A 17,911-nucleotide genomic window follows, 5' to 3' on the forward strand; every position below is an offset into this window, starting at 1 on the left:
GTTTCTATTCTTCCTCCTCCTTAATTCCTTAGCAACAGTGGAGGACTGTATTTTAGACCAATCCAGTTGGATTTCAAGTTTTGCATTGATTGTTTATATAAGGGAACTCTCCTAATCTTTAGGCTATGGGACAAGATATTCCATCTTCTTGTGCAAACATGAAGGCAGTTATCACCAAATAGTCTCTCCATATCTTCAAAGTGAGCAATAGCCTATGCTTGCCTTTCAACATAGTCAGGGGCAACCTGAGGATTGTTTGCAAGGTGATGGTGGGCATATATGAGATCCAATGGTTCTGCTAGTTCTACCGTTATCATGAGGGGCTCACTTAGCTCCCTGGCCATAATCTTCTGAATTTCTACGGCTCTCTTTTCCTCATGGCTCAACCAGGAAGCCATAGCCATGAGCTGTAGATCTCCCAATGTAGCCTTTGGATCCTATAAATTCATATCAGGGAGTGCCATATTATGTAGGTAAAATTCTGCTAATTTGGTTTTATCCTCTGCTGAACTACTATCACATAAATGCATAAACTAGTTATAATTTTGGAATGGGATCGTGCCCCTTTGGGCCAATGTTTTAATTTGGAATTGGAGCCATTGGTCTTTAAGATACAATGCCTAGGATCTAGCTGGTTGTCTGCATTGCAAGGCCTCCATTTCCATGCAGGCCATCTGGGCTTCTTTTCCCTGCAACTAAAATCTGCACTTTAGCTGTGGCCTAAGACTCTTTTTCTTGCAGCTGTTTCATTAGAATTTCAACATCAGCCTATGGCTCTCCCTCTTGCTGTTGTTTCTTTGTTGCTTCATTTTCTGCTAGGGGACCTTTTTGTTGTTGCTGCCCTTTCAAGATTGGCAACCTTCTCCCTTTCAAATTTCTCATTGTTGTAACTATCGTTTCAGCAGTTCATTTTCTTCCTATAGTTGGGCTGTTCTACTGCTCTCTATGTGCCTTACCATGGCCAACTCCCCTCTCAACTCTTACATCTTGTCTTCCATGTGCCCTATATCTTCAACTCCTTTAGATTTAGCAATTTGCATCCAGGTGTGGGTTCTAACCCTTTATTTTTCTAATTCAAAGAAAAGAGACACAACGAATTTTTGTGGGATGATCTTCACACCTTCTAGTAGATTGTAATAGGAGCCTAAATTAGGCTAAGGGCTTGGTTTAGGTATTTCTTTGGCCTTTCCTTCCCCTTATGACTGTTCTGCTGCCTTTTCTTCTAATTTCTCAGTTTCTTTCAGTGTGGCTAGTGTTTCCTGTAGAGATGTCTTAGCTTCCTGTAAGACTACTGTGGAGCCCATCAACTTGATTCTTTCCTTCCAAGTGAATTTTTCGGAACTCCCTCTCTCATAGGTGATAGAGACCTTGGAGGGAGATTCCTCCTTCTTCTCACTAGGTGTATCCTCAATGACAATTGGTTCTTTTTATGGTGGTTGGGGCTTGCCCACCTTAATCCTAGTGCTCCTTCTGGCTTTGAAATATAGAGAGGGTTGCCTTTTCCTTTTTCCCTTTCATTTTGCTGGAGTGCTTAATGCAGCAAGCGCAGCGGCTACTTCTCTTGCCAATGTTTCAGGGGATGTTTCTTCCTGTTGTTCTTTTCCTTCATCTCTTGCAGTCTTTCCTGTGTCCGTTGTTTTTTCTTGTGTCTCTGCTATCTCTGGTGATGTCTTCTCTTTTTCTTGCTGGGTCCCTGCCTTGCCTGTGGCAATCTTCTTTTGGGATTTCTTGGGCTTTTTCTTCTCAGCCTTTGTCCTTTTCCTCTTCTCTGTTTTTGAGGCTGTCTTATTTTCTACCTTAGGCTCAGTAGCAGTTTTGTCAAATTTCTCCTCTTCTTTCTATTTCTCCTCTGTTTTTCCTTCTGTTTAAATTTCTTGTGTTTCGTCATTACTATTCTTCTCAAGTTCCTCGGTTTGCTCCTCCTCTTCACTGCTGGATGGGTTAATGTCCTCAGTCAAAGTTTTGATGTCATCTTCTCTAAACATATTCCTGAAAATTTCCCAAGCTATGGGGATGGTATATGAGTGTAGGGCATCTTCTACCAACAGTTTGATGAGCCCATGGTGAGCCAGCTGGTTTGGGACCCCTGCATTTAGCTTGGTGCCACATTCTATCAAATACTAGAAGAGGAAATATGAGAGACTAAGTTTTCTAGCTAGAGGTAGGTCCATTCCATATCTCAATTCATGCAACAACCTGAAGTGATAACCATAAATTATGCTGAAACTCCCTTCACAAGTGATATATTTCATTATCTGGTAGTTGACTTCACTTCATGGAGGCGGTAAGCTTGTCCTTTTGACCCCATTTTTATCCTCTACAGGATGCTCCTCAGGCTAAAAAAATGTCTTCTTAGCAACCTGTCCCAATGTTTTTTCCTCTTGCTCCAAGGGAGTCCAAGTGGAAGACCTGTGATTTTGCTGATGAAATCAAGTGTAAGATCTAGGGTCAGACCCCTAAAACTGACTGTAGCATGATTTTTTGAATGGGGTCTTAGGGACATCAAAAATGCTTCAGTCACCTCCTCATCAAATCCATGAATTCTTTCAAAGAAGGGAATCCAGTTTGCCCTGGTGAAGAGGGCCACCACCTTAGGGTGCTCATACAATTTACTGGAGTTCAAAGGTTCTTTTCTCATGAAACCTCCTGGCATGGTGTTGAGTTATTTCTAAAAATGCTCAGGTGAGAAAGCAGCCAAAATTGAAAACAGAGGGATAATTGAATTCTATATTTTTCTGAAACTAGATAGGGAATTTTCCCATGTTCTTTCTCCTTACAACATCAAATGGAAATATTTCCCTTGTTTCAAACTGCTTTTATCCTAAATTTGATTCTCATCTTTTGGAAAAAAATCAAAAAAAAAATTACAGGACAGAGAATATATAACACATGGTTTTTTTCGGAGAGTACACAGACTTGCAAATTCGGTTTTTTTCTTCACAAGCTGGTATCTATGGTTGCATGTTTTTTCTTTACAGTAGAATGTGAGAAAGAAGAAGATAGACTTCGAATGTAGAGAAGAAAATAGAGAACTGTGTAGAACTCAGAGAAAATATGTAGGCAGACTTTTAAGCTTCACTTTCTGTTCTTTCAACCCAATGTTGTGTTTTTAATCCACCACCTTATATAAATAGGTCATATGTAGAGAGATTTCCTGAGCCTACCTCGTTTCAAGCTTGAATTTTGACACAAATCTCAGGTTTTCCTTCTGCAGAGCTGCTCTTTGCCCTTGCTGTAGAAATCTTCTGGCTCCTGCAGAATGCAGCAGTGCTCCTGTAGAGCCCGATAGGTGGAGGGTTTTTTTTAAATTGGCATAAAACTGGCGGAAAACAACTGGTTCACTACTTTGAAGATGGTAGGTGAGTGTTGTAGTTGATAACGTCATGAATGAATAATGAAACAAAGGGTGGTGGAGGTTTATACCACACTGTCCTTTAACTGTTGGCGTAATCTGTGGTGAGGAGGTGAGGTGGTCGGATGGGTAAGTTATCCCCATCTCGACTATTGGTCCTACATCATGGTCATAATGGTTCTGCATGCCGCCTAACCGCCATCACCTCCCTTACTCCCATTATACGCCGCCACCACTACCAGTCCCGAATGTTTTCTTCTCAAGTTGACATGCCACACGTGCTGGCTGCGTATCTGATCGACAGTTTGAATTTGACGGGGCTCATTTTAATTCCACGAGGGTGTGTAACTAAACTAGGGTGGCCAGTTAGCTAGCCACCGATTCCATTTAATCGTGACCATTCCCACAATTCATGTAGTTTTGAAATAATATTCATGCAATCGAGGAATAGGTTTAGGAACTTACCTGCTCAGTCGTTGTTGTGTTATGCATGCTTCGGACTTTGTCACTTCATTTCCTCGTTGTTGTTGCTGTTGGTGCTCTACATGCTCGGCCTTGGGCTTATGCTGATGACTTCTCATTCACACTCTGCTCCTTGCATGCTTCATACGTCCTGTTGTGCTGACCCTGTCTCTGGAGTATGTTTTTCAAAGGGATCAGCTACTACAGGAATCCTGTAGGATTTCCTGTAGCTGCTTCTCCTTCTGAAATTCAGGCTAATACTTGAGTAGGGATAAAAAAAATGTTGAATAAGGTCTAAACTAAGAAGAAATAGCAGCTGGAAGGTATCAGGTAGGAATGAGTAAGAATGTTGTTGCTTTTATTTGTCATCATTTTTTTGGGGTTTTAAGAATGAAAGAAACAAGATTTCTGTATGTGGTTGTGCAAGGTCAAAAACGAGTGGAAATGTGGGTGTATAGGGATGGAATGGTGAAATAGGAAGAAATATGGTGGCAGGGAGGTTCACAGGCCTCATATACAAATTTCCAACCGTCGGGTCCTTCTCTAAGATTGATTTTGGCCTTTCTGTAGTTTCTACAAGATCCTCCTGTAGAATACACAGAGTTTCCTATAGGATGCGAAATTTTTAGACAAATGGGACCAAGGCCTAGGAAAATGATAACGTCAATGGAGCGATGGAGTGTGAAGGATTTATGCAGCCTGGCCATGTCTTTTTCTTCTTGTGTGACCCTCATGCAACCTGCAATTTATTCAAAAGAAGTTAGGTTTTTTTCTTCTTTTTCTTCTTTTTTTCTCTCTCTTTTTTTTTTTTTGAGACAGCTGGGGCATGTCCAAGAGGTTTTCACCCTAACGACCTACCCTAGGTGCCTCCAAGAGGTTTTCACCCAGAGATCTTTTATTCCATTTTCTATTTTTCTGTTTTTTCCTTTTTTTTCTTTTTTCCTTTTTTTTCAGGGCATGGATAGAGTGGAGACAGGGACCTGCTCCACTACTAACACTGATTTACCCAGAGTCTCAGTGAACTCCTACTTGGAAAGGGGCTTCCTATAGATCTTCAATCTATGCCCATTGACGAGCATGGGGATGGCTTCTTCATCAATAGTCCGAATAAGGACTAAACCATTGTCATTGCATTTTTCTACTGTATATGGTCCCAACCATCTTGTTCTCAGCATGCCCTTGAAATCCTTGTATCTTGAATCATACAGCAGTGCCCAATCTCTTTGCTAGAATTGTTTTTCTTTGAGGTCTCTGTCATGCCAGATTTTTCTTTGAAGTTGGACCACCTCTAAGTGGAGAAGGGCCTGCATTCTCTATTCATCCAATCCATTTAGCTGAAGCAATATCTCCTTTTGCGCATGGCTAAAGTCTAGGTCCAGCGGAGCTGCTATCCTTAATGTGTTATATTCAAATTCTATGGACAGTAAAGCCTTCTTCCCATAGACTAGCTCATAGGGTGTGAAACCTGTGGTGGTTTTCTGTGTAGTGTTATAGGCCCAGGTGGCCTCAACCAATCAGTCTTCTCAATATTTTCTGTTGCTGCTCACTACCTTAGTCAAAATCCCTTCCAAAGCTTTGTTAGTGGCTTCCACCTGTCCATTTGCTTGTGGATGATAAAGGGTGGAAGTTCTGTGCTTAATCTTGTGATGTGTAAGTAGGTCTTCAATCAGATTGGAGGTAAACTGACTTCCTTAATCTGTGACTAATTCTCTTAGATAGCCAAGCCTGTAGAAGATATTTTCCCTCAAAAACTCAGCTACATTTTCTTCTGTTGTTGCTTTGATTGCCTTTGTTTCTGCCCACTTTGTCAGGTAATTCATGCACACAATGATGTAAGACTTCTGTTTTGAAGGAGGGTTGATCAGACCCACAAAGTCCATGCCCCACTTCTCAAATGGCTCGAAAGTCACTTGAGGTTGCAGGGGCATCTCATCCTTTAGAGTAGGTTTCCCCATCCTTTGACATCGGTCACATTGGCTAATGTATCTCTTGACATCTTGATGAAGAGTGAGCCAATAGTAACCTGCCTGTAGAATTTTGAAGGCAGTTCTTTTTGCTGCAAAGTGGCCCCCATAGGGCCCATCATGACAGGTTAGGAGGATGTAAAAAACTTCCTCCTCCCTGACACATCGCCTCAAAATCTGATCTGGGTCAAGTTTAAGAAGATTGCCCCCAATCCAAGTGAATGGGACATTTTTCCTCACGATCTTGCTCTTTTCTTTTGAGGACAGATGTGGCGAAAACTATGTTGAAACTAAATAATTTGCTATATCAGCAAACCATGGAGAGAGTACTGAAATAGAAAATAGGTGTTCATCTGGCATTTGATCATCCACCATTCCTTCTTCACCTGCAGGTAGATCTAGTCTAGACAGGAAATCAACAACAACATTTCCTTACCTGGCTTATCAACAATGGTCAAATCAAATTGCTGCTAAAAGTAACCATCTAATGATACGAGCATTTATATCAAGTTTATTCATCAAATACCTATTTGCAGCATGATCAATGTGTAAGAATGTTTGATAGCCAATGATTTAATGTCTGAATTTGTTTAGGGAATGGAATACAACCAAGAGCTCTTTTTCAGTTACAGTGTAGTTTAATTCTGCCTTGGACAGGTTTTTACTGACAGAATATATGGAATACAGTAGCTTCTCTTTAAATTTTCCTAAGGCTACTCCTATAGATTTGTTCAAGGCATCTATGTGAATGTGGAAAGGTAGGGACCAGTTTGGACCTCTCAAGATTGGGGTAGTTATCAGCTTACCTTTCAAGGCATCCAGAGCCTCTTGACAATTGTCAGTCCATATGAACTCAGCATCTTTTCCCAAAAGACCAACAATGGAGAGACTAGCTTACTAAAATCCTTAATGAATCTTCTATAATACCCTGCTAAGCCTAGAAAACTCCGAACATCTCTTACCTTTTTAGGAGATGGGACCCTTTGGATGATAGCAATCTTGTTTGGATCCACCTGTAATCCTTGCTGAGAAATTGTATGACCTAGCACAGTCCCTTCAGTCATCAGGAATTCACATTTATTAGGACTAAGAGACAGGTTCATTTCAATACACTTGGCTAAAACTTTCCTCAGGTTAGTCAAAGCTTCCTGGAAGTTAGAACCATTAGGGGTAAAGTCATCCATATAGATTTCCACTGAGTCATGAACCATTTCAGCAAATATGCTCAGTACTGCTCTCTAGAAAGTGGCAGAAGCATTGCACAACCCAAAAGGAAGGACCTGGTAGGCAAAGGTACCCCATGGACAAGTGAAAGTGGTCTTATCTTGGTCTTCTAGGCTGATTTGGATCTGGTTGTACCCACTAAACCTATCTAGGAAGGAAAAGAAATTCTTCCATGCCAGGCCATCTAACACTTGATCTATCAAAAGGCAAATGGAAATGGTCCTTCTTGGTGGCCTTGCTTAGTTCCCAATAATCTACATAGATTCTTCACTTCCCATTTTTCTTTGGCACTAGCACCAAAGGATAAACCCATTCATTGTCAGTGATGGGGTAGATGAATCCTGCATCCAGCAACTTTTGCAGTTCTTCTTTGACAATGTCCTTAAGGGTTGGATTCATCCTCCTTTGAGGCTTCCTGACTAGTTTACAATCTTCTTTAATGTAAATGTGATGAGTACAAATTGAAGGGTGGACTCCCTTCATCTCCTTATAGCTCCAAGTAAAAGAATCCAAATGGTTGTTCAATAAGCTACACAATTCTTTCTCCTAAGAGGTGGATAGGGATGAGTTGATCTTCAAGGTTCTTTCTAGGCAAAATTCCAAATTCTTAACTCAGAGAGAGGTCAGATCAGCCACACAGAGATCGCCTAAAGCATTGGCTTGGGTTTCTTCCACTAACTCTTCTAATGGCAACACAGTGGGGGGTGGATTTTGAATCAAATTCTCAATAAGATCATCCTCAGTTTGAGGACCCCCCTTGGTAGCTTCCACTGCGCACAAGGGTGTGGAGTAGACTTCATCCTCATCTTCCTCCTCCAACTCGAGAGGTAAGTCATGTTCTAGCAGAGGTTGGGCAGGACGATATAGGACTAGTTGTTTGGACATATGCCCATTCTTGATGGTCATGCTCCCAGCTTGACAACTGATGTAAGCATCTGTAGTAGCTAACCAAGGTCTTCCTAGGATGAGAGGATACCCAGTGAGCTTTGCCTTTGGCAGAAGAACCAAGAAGTCAACAGGGTACTCCCAGGAATCAATGAAGACCATGACATCTTCCACAATCCCCTCAGGGGTCACAGTGGAGTGGTCTGCCAACTACAGTAATGTTGAGGTCTTTCTTAGGGCACCCTGAAGGTTGAGTTTGAGCATAGTGTCCTTGGTCATTACGTTAATGGCAGCCCCTAGATCAATCAAGGTGTGGGGGATTATGGTGCCATTGATGTGGACATCGACTACAGGACTCCCAGGATCCAGATATTTTGGACAGATTACCTACCCCAACATCAAGTCGAACAGTTGTCCTATGACATTGATAGTTGGGGCATCTCTCTTGCGCCTACCTGGGTGTCTGAAGCACTTCTCTTTGATCAAATTATTGTAGATTGGTACATGTTTTATAGCTTGGAGAAGTGGTATTTTTACACATAATTGTTTTAGTTCTCCCAGAAGTTTAGTTTCTTTTGGGCTCAGTTGAGTGGTTCCAATTAGTCTCTCAAGAAAGGGTGGAATGATTTTTGGTTCACTTTCATGTTTCTCTTCATCATCCTCCTTAGGAGGAGGTTGAATATCTGGGAGAACCTTCCCATATTGTAGGTTAATCTCCTAAATCTCCACAGCATAGGTAGGGCATGTTGTTTCTCCAGTATATACCTGATGGGTCTGTCTATTATTGGGGTTCGTGTTCGGTTGAGTAGGTATTTGGGGTTATCTTGGGGGAGTAGGAGGTAATGGTTGTGGTTGAGCTGTGGTGGAGGCAAAAGAGCGGGAGGAGAGTTGTATTGGGGCCTCCACCCCTAATGAGGTGCATTCCACTGAGGTTGTGGTTGAGCGTGAGAATGAAACGAATGAGCAGCTGGTTGAGTATGGTATTGAGATGGATACGACCAAGGAGGGGGTGTGGACCAAGAAGGATGAGCAAGGGGACTCGAAGAAGGCATGGAAGTGGCTTGATTGGGGTTGTAATAAGTCTGGGATGTCCCTTGCATTCCCTGCTAGTAAGGACTGGGTCCATGTGGCCTCCTTTGGTTCATGAAGTAGAGTGGTTCAGTGGCTCCTTCAGCCCCTTGGTACATAGCTTTAAATCCGAATAAGGAAGGGCACTGATTTGTAGGATGGTCTTCTTCACAGACAAAACACACTTCTACGAAGTGCAATGGACATTTGTTCCTAGGATGCTCTCCAGTGCACCTGGGACAAAATATGGCCAAAGCCCTCTCGACTGCCTCTTGCTTCTTTTGGATTCGCAAGGTATCCATTTGCATGGCAATAGTTTGTCTCATCTCGCTTTTGAAATCTTCCATCTGATTTGCAAATTCGTTTTTAAGGAATGAACTGTATAAAGGGGTATTGGCTAAAGGTTGACTTCCCCTACCTCTTTTTCTGGCTGCCCTAGAATGGTTTCTAAACACAATCTTTATGTCATCATAAGGTAGCTGGTAGATGTCTCCCACAGCCACCAGATGGAGGGTATCTATAAGGTCTTCAAGGACTCCTCTGAGCAGAACCAACTTTAGAGATTCGGGTCAACTGTGCACCTAGCCCTTTTATAACTGAGTTGAAACCTCTCTTCATAGTCTTCTAAAGATTCATCACTTCCCATGGTCGTTCTAAAGATTTCTTCCTTTGTATCTTTTGACCTACAATAGTCCCGGTATTTGTTGTTAAAGGCTTGCTACATCTAAGCCCAAGTTGTGATACTATTTCCAGGTAACCCCATGAACTAGAATAATGATGCATCCTTGAGGGTAGAGGGAAAGAGTTTCAACTTTTGTTCATCTTCTACATAGTCATAGGTTCGACAAAGGATAGCAAACTCAAACAAGAAGGTATCAGGGTCTTCAGTAGTTAATCCATGGAACTGAGGTACGGCTGAGGGACTTATTTTTTTCATCTTTGTGTCCCCATTGGTCTCTTGGATAGGAAAGGCACCTTCTATTCTTTCCCCATTTCCTCTAACATTTCTATTTTAAGCCATGGTCTCAGGAGGAATGGTTTCTTGCTCTTCTTCTATTATAGGATCTTCGTATATTTTTGTAGGTTCACCTATAGGTTCTTCTGGATCACTGCCACCAAATAAGAGAGAAGGGTGACTTAGTGATGTGGTGGGGGTGTTGGGTAGGAATTTTCCTTAATTGTCTCTATTCCTACAAGGCATGAAAGGAAATCTCTTTTTGGGTAATTTTTGTTTTTTTTCTGCTTGTACCTACAAAAACTGAAATGGTTTGAACAAAAAATTGCAACTAACTAAAATAAACCTTGCTGAAATGAAAATTTCAAAATTGAAATGAAAGCAGGAAATGACTAATCTATTTTTCTGAAATGAAATCGCAGAATTGAAATGAAAGCGAGAAATGACTAATCTATGTTGCTGAAATGAAATTGCAGAATTGAAATGAAAGCAGGAAATGTCTACTCTACGCTTACTAAAATGAAATTGAAAAATTGAAATGAAAGCAGGAAATGCTAATCTACGTTTGCAGAATTGAAATTCCAGAATTGAAATGAAACAACTACTCTACTCTTGCTAAAATAAACTACTTAGCAGAAGGTTGCAGTAGAAAATAGAAGAAAAGCAGTGATAACAAAATACTCTGATGCTTCCCCGGCAACGGCGCCAAAAAGGTGGTGAGCTCCAGTATTGCAGCAATGATGCTGCAACTCCTAGGGCTCGCTACTTTACTTTTATCAACCCGGTAGTTCGTAACAAATTTGGCAGCGACGGTGTTGTATACACAAATACTAGCTCTTACTACAGGCTATCACTTGATCAGCTGGCACAAGTTCGCTAGGATCTTAAGAAAACTTCTATGAGTTCTTAGAAGAAGCTTTTAACTATGATGGAAGAAAGCTAACTCAAAAGATGCTATTCTACTTGCAGAAAGATAATGAAAACTGAAAGGAAACGCAAACCCTAGCAAAACATAATTTTACCCATTACCCCTACTTTTGCAAGAAAAGAGATGGAAACTACTGAAATGGATGCCATTGACTACTGAAAAGGTAAAATGCATTTATTCAAGCTACTTATAAAGAGAAATGGGAAGAAATCATCTTTTTGTATTTTTGAGCATTTTCATGTAGAATTTTTATTCTTGTGTTTTAACTAGTTGTGACTGTGCAGAGGTTTGGTGGCAAAGGGAGATGGAGTTGGATTTTGCAGGAGGTTGGGAAGGTGTGGAGAGGACCTAAGAAGTCCCTAGTACCCTTCTAGAGACTTCCACTACGATCAGACTTCGAAAAATCACTCGCATGAACTTCTAGAGGAAGCTGCAAGGGATCTACAAGAGGTTCTACAGGAGGAGGCCGAAAGTGGTTTTTGGAGGTTTGAAGGTGGAAAAATGGTGGGAGAAGGGAAATGAAGGCTGGATGAAGGTGTTAAGGGGTCTAGGACTTTGTCAATGAAGATCAGGAATGAAGGAGATGGTTGGATTTGTTCAAAGGTCAAGAAAGCAATTTTGCACAAAAACGCAGAAATTAAGGCAGTTTGGGAAAGTATGGTGAATGAGTGGGGGAAATCTTGAGGGATGGACTGGAGTAGGTTGTGTGATGGGAGAATGATAAGCTGGAGTGTTCTACAAGTGAGCTACACACTTACTTTTCAAAACTGTCCCAAGCAAGAACTAAAAAAAACAGAGTTTTACTTATTTTAACCTAATTCTGACCTAAAACCAGAAAAGCACTGAACAAAACTTTATGGATAGGAAGTTATGCAAGAAAGCCATGGTAAATGAGCAAGAACAGATCTAAGCATGTAAGGAAGGGCACTGATTTGTAGGATGGTCTTCTTCACAGACAAAACACATTTCTACGGAGTGCAATGGACATTCGTTCCTAGGATGCTCTCTAGTGCACCTGGGACAAAAGATGGCCAAAGCCCTCTCGGCTTACTCTTGCTTCTTTTGGATTTGCAAGGTATCCATTTGCATGGCAATAGTTTTTCTCATCTCAGTTTTTAAATCTTCCATCTGATTTGCAAATTCGTTTTTAAGGAATGAGCTGGATAAGGGGGTATTGGCTAAAGGTTGACTTCCCCTACCTCTTTTTCTGGCTTCCCTAGAATGTTTTCTAAACATAGTCTTTATGTCATCATAAGGTAGCTGGTAGATGTCTCCCCCAGCCAGCAGATTGAGGGTATCTAGAAGGTCTTCAAGGACTCCTCTGAGCAGAACCAACTTCAGAGATTCGAGGTCAAGTGTGCACCTAACCCTTTTATAACTAAGTTTAAACCTCTCTTCATAGTCTTCTAAAGATTCATCACTTCCCATGGTCATTCGAAATATTTCTTCCTTTGTATCCATTGACCTACAGTAGTCCCGATATTTTTTCTTAAAGGCTTGCTGCATCAGAGCCCAAGTTGTGATACTGTTTCCAGGTAACCTCGTGAACCAACGTAATGCTGCATCCTTGAGGGTAGAGGGAAAGAGTTTCAACTTTTTCTCGTCTTCTGCATATTCATAGGTTTGACAAAGGACAACAAACTCAAACAAGGAGGTATCAGGGTCTTCAGTAGTCAATCCATGGAAGTGAGGTAAGGCTGACAGACTTATGTTTTTCATCTTTGTGTCCCCATTAGTCTCTCAGATAGAAAAGGCACCTTCTATTCTTTTCCCATTTCCTCTAACATTTCTGTTTTCAGCCATGGTCTCAAGATGAATGGTTTCTTGCTCTTCTTCTGTTATAGGATCTTCATATATGTCTGGAGGTTCACCTATAGGTTCTTCTAGATCACTGCCACCAAAGAAGAGAGAAGGGTGACTTAGTGATGTGGTGGGAGTGTTGGGTAAGAATTTTCCTAAATTGTCTCTGATCCTATGAGGCATGAAAGGAAATCTCTTTTTGGGTAATTTTTTTTTTTTTTTTTTCTGCTTGTACCTGCAAAAACTGAAATGGATTGAATAGCAAATTGCAACTAACTAAAATAAACCTTGCTGAAATGAAAATTGCAAAATTGAAATGAAAGAAAGAAATGACTAATCTGTTTTTCTGAAATGAAATTGCAGAATTGAAATGAAAGCAGGAAATGACTAATCTATTTTGCGGAAATGAAATTGCAGAATTGAAATGAAAGCAGGAAATGTCTACTCTGCGCTTGCTAAAATGAAATTGCAGAATTGAAATGAAAGTGGGAAATGCTAATCTACGCTTACAGAATTGAAATGAAACAACTACTCTACTCTTCCTAAAATAAACTACTTAGCAGAAGGTTGCAATAGAAAATAGGAGAAAAGAAGTAATCAAAAAATACTCTGACACTTCCCCGGCAACGGCACCAAAAAGGTGGTGAGCTCCGGTATTGCAACAATGATGCTGCAACTCTTGGGGCTCCCTACTTTACTTTTATCAACTCGGTAGCTCATAACAAACTGGAGAGCGACAGTGCTGTATACACAAGTACTAGCTCTTATTGCAGTCTGTCACTTGATCAGCTGGCACAAGTTCGCTAGGAGCTTAAGCCAACTTCTATGAGTTCTTAGAAGAAGCTTTTAACTGTGATGGAAGAAAGCCAACTCAAAAGATGCTATTCTACATGCGGAAAGATAATGAAAACTGAAAGGAAACGCAAACCCTAGTTTTACCCATTAACCCTACTTTTGCAAGAAAAGAGATGGAAACTAATGAAATGGATGCCATTTATTACTAAAAAGGTAAAATGCATGTATTCAAGCTACTTCTGAAGAGAAATGGGAAGAAATCATCTCTTTATACTTTTGAGCATTTTCATGTAGAATTATTATGCTTGTGTTTTAACTAGTTGTGATTGTGCAGAGGTTTGGTGGCAAAGGGAGATGGAGTTGGCTTTTGCAAGAGGTTGGGAAGGTGTGGAGAGGACCTAAGAAGTCCCTAGTACCCTTCTGGAGACTTCCACTGCGATCAGACTTCGAAAAATCACTCGCATGAACTTCTACAGGAGGCTGCAGGGGATCTACAAGAGGTTCTACAGGAGGAGTCCGAAAGTGGTTTTTGGAGGTTTGAAGGTGGAAAAATGGTGGGAGAAGGGAAATGAAGGCTGGATGGAGGTGTTGAGGGGTCTAGGACTTTGTCAATGAATATCAGGAATGAAGGAGATGGTTGAATTTGTTCAAAGGTCAAGCAAGCAATTGTGCACAAAAACACAGAAATTAAGGTAGTTTGGGAAAGTATGGCGAATGAGTGGGGGAAATATTGAGGGATGGATTGGATCAGGTTGTGTGATGGGATACTGATAAGCTGGAGTGTTCTACAAGTGAGTTGCACATTTACTTTTCAAAACTGTCCCAAGAAAGAACTAAAAAAACATAGTTTTACCTATTTTAACCAAATTCTGACCTAAAACCATAAAATTGTTGAACAGAACTTTATGGACAGGAAGTTATGCAAGAAATCCATGGTAAATGAGAAAGAACATATCTAAGCATGTAAATACAACTGATATCAATTTCTCCAACTCGAAATCTCACACTAGCAATTGCATTGGAAATCAAAAACGATGTTTTGATGGCAGCGAGAGTGCCTTGATCTCAAATCATGGTCCCAAGGACGGAGAAAGGAGATCAAGGTCTATTTGGTAGAATTTTTGGATCTTTTTCAGTTATTGTAGCAAACTATCTAATCAACCTGAAGTAATAACAACTATTCTAATCATCAAAAGCAACATAATTAACAAAGCAAGATTTAACCTAAACAACAAGAAAAAGAATATAAATACACAAAGGAGGTGTTGGGCACTTGGGCTGGGCCCAAACCCAAGAGCTGCAGCCCTCTAGGAAAGATCAGTGTTGGTTCAAAGTTGGATTCATCTTCATTGATCAAAAAATAATAGGTACATCACCAAACTGTCTGGAAAAAGAGCTCAAAAATGAGTTGAGTACAAGGCTGCACTAAAGTGCAAAAATAGACTATAAAATGGCTAACCTACTGAGGCTTGAAGCCTTCTTATTTATACAAGTGAGGACTCCCAACAGTCCTCCTAAACTTTAGGAACTCGGCTGCCTAAAACTGCAGATAACAGCAACTTGACTAAACCTGCTCAGCTACCCCTTGGAATCATCATTTGTGGGTTCTTGTACTCCAAGTTGTTGATGGAGAACTCAAGGAAGGGGTCATTAATGAAGGATACACTCCTCCTATAAGTCCTCAGCCATGTTTCCTTGAGTTTGGCTGCCAATCTGCTCATAAATGCCTGGTCTTTGTCCAAAAATGTCCAAAAATCTGCAATAAACACTCATTAGACTATGTGGCAAAGTGACTATCCCCATTCACTCTATTTACATAAATATATTCAAAAACATGCACAAAAATATGGAGAATGGTGGATTAAATGAAAATAATAGGCAGAATGAGCCCATATAGTTACCCATTTCTAGGGCTCGTCACATCCAACTGGGTGATTTCATGCTTTCCTACATCATACCAAATATGCCTCCATAAATTCCATCATTAAGGAAATGCAATAATTTTAAATCATACCTCACCAACAATTCATTCATGAAGTGAAATTGGAATTCACCTTTAATTCCAATTATGGAAAACCAAGTTAGCTCATATCCCAAACCATCATAGATTAGACCATTGAATTCAGATTCATAAAACAAAATCTCAAAGTCATGAAATATTGATACTTATCTTGGTTTGCTCTTTTTTTTTCTTGCTTTACATACACTTAATAGGTATCCAACCAAGTAAGCGTCCAATGACCTCTCTTCACTTTGACCATGTACACACACTAGATTGGTTTCCCGTCGACAAGAATTCAGTGCCTTCTCTTCACTTTGAACACGTACACAAACCAAATTGGTTGCCTGTCGGTAAGCATCTAGTTCCTTCTCTTCATTTTGACCATGTACACACACTAGATTAGTTTCTTGTCGGCAAGCATCCAATGCCTTCTCTTCACATTGACCCCATACACACACGAGATTGGTTGCCCGTCAACAAGCATCCAATTCCTTCCCTTCACTTTGACCACATACACACACTAGATTGGTACAGTGCCTTCTCTTCTCTTCTCTTTGATTCAAAATTTACTAAGTTATTCACCGACCTCAAGATCAGCACTTAAGCCTAATCGCAATCTGACGATTATGGGATCTTAATTATAAATTGTTTTTTTCAGAATAATTCACATTGAAGATTTTGGTCGACGCATTTTGAGCCAACAAGTGTGGTTCATCTTCAGGACACGATGAAGAAACAAATCAAGGAATAAGGTTAAATAGGGAGAGAGGTCAACCTAACAGCTCGAAAAAAATGGCTATATTTGACCAGAGGAGAAGAGGGAAAAGTTTAATTAAATTCAGTTATATTATTAATTGTTTATTTAAACAATATAAATAGATAAATATAAATGTATAAAAAGGTTATACTTGGAATTATTTATATTTATCTTAATTAATATATTATCTTATTATCTCAACGGTTATAATATTTATTTTTTTATTTTATTATTATTATTATTATTATTTTTTATTTTATTTTTTTAATACTAACACTAATAATATTAATATTCATATTATTAATAATAGATGTCAAATTTTTATATTGCTAGATACTCGTATTAAAATTAGTATTAATAATACTAATATTCATAATATTATTAATACTAATGTTAATAGGTATTACTACTAGTATTATTAATACTAATATTAGAAACATTAATATTCATAATATTCATATTATTATTCATATTATGGGATCTACCACACAAGTAGTCTTTTGTTGATAGGAATATAGGTTTTTTTCACACTTGTGTAGGCCCAAACAATCCCATACCTATCTAAACACTTTTTCTCATACACAACACACAAGACCAGACGGTCCCATATCTTCCTATCTTGAACAAAAAAACACAACACACAGGTCTAGACAGTTCCATACCTGCCTTACCTTAACACATTGCACATCACACACTTATACACATGGTATGACACAATGCACATAATACAACTTTACCCCATTCCCATGCACAACACATGCACTTGTACAACAAAATCACATATACACAAAACATATCACATTACATAATATCACAATAATCCAGATACCACCTTGTCTCTCATGACATATTACCATGCCACAATTAATCCAGAGACCACCTTGTCTCCATGCATATGAACCAATCCATACTGCCTCATTTGTTTTCCCCATCTTCTTAACCTTGTCATGGGAATAATGTAAGAGATTTGTTCACATGATTATAATTTTAGCATAATTCCCTTTTATTCCCAATAAATTCCTCATCACAGTGGGACTCTTTTTGTGCCATCCATGTTCACATTAAACAGGTTTACATAGTCCCTCTTTTACAAGAAGATTCTATAGAAAAACCATATTAGATAAAATGGCATTATCATAGGTATGAACATATACATCAATCAGCATGAGCATGTATACCATATATCACCATCCATTAGCATAATCATGGATGCATCGTACAAGTATACATCAACATAATCAAATATGAAATATATAAGTATCCATCAGCATAATCATGTATGCAGTATATAAGTATCCATCAACATAATCATGTATGTAGTATATATGTATCCATAAACATAATCATGTATGCATTATATAAGTATCCATCGGCGTAATCATGTATGCAGTATGTAAGTATCCATCAACATAATCATGTATGTAGTATATAATTTCACATGTAGGTATAGTCAAGGGTTAAGAGAACTCCCTTCTTTCCATTTTCCTGGTGGCACATATATCTTTCCATTATTCTCATGGACCCAACCATCCCATTAGGTTATTACATTAATTAATCATGGCCATAGTAGCCATTATCTTGTGCTAGATAAATCAGGGTCTAAATGACTCCTTGATTGAGGACAAGAATGTGTTATATAGTCTCTTCACATTGTTGTTTTTTTTTATTCTCACTTGTTTCTTTGTTCATGTTTGTTGCCTAGTAACATTCCATTCTACC

This window comes from Pinus tabuliformis, chromosome 9, assembly GCF_031772625.1.
Source record: "Pinus tabuliformis cultivar Carrire ecotype Pingquan chromosome 9, CPIR1, whole genome shotgun sequence".
NCBI classification, from domain to species: domain Eukaryota; kingdom Viridiplantae; phylum Streptophyta; class Pinopsida; order Pinales; family Pinaceae; genus Pinus; species Pinus tabuliformis.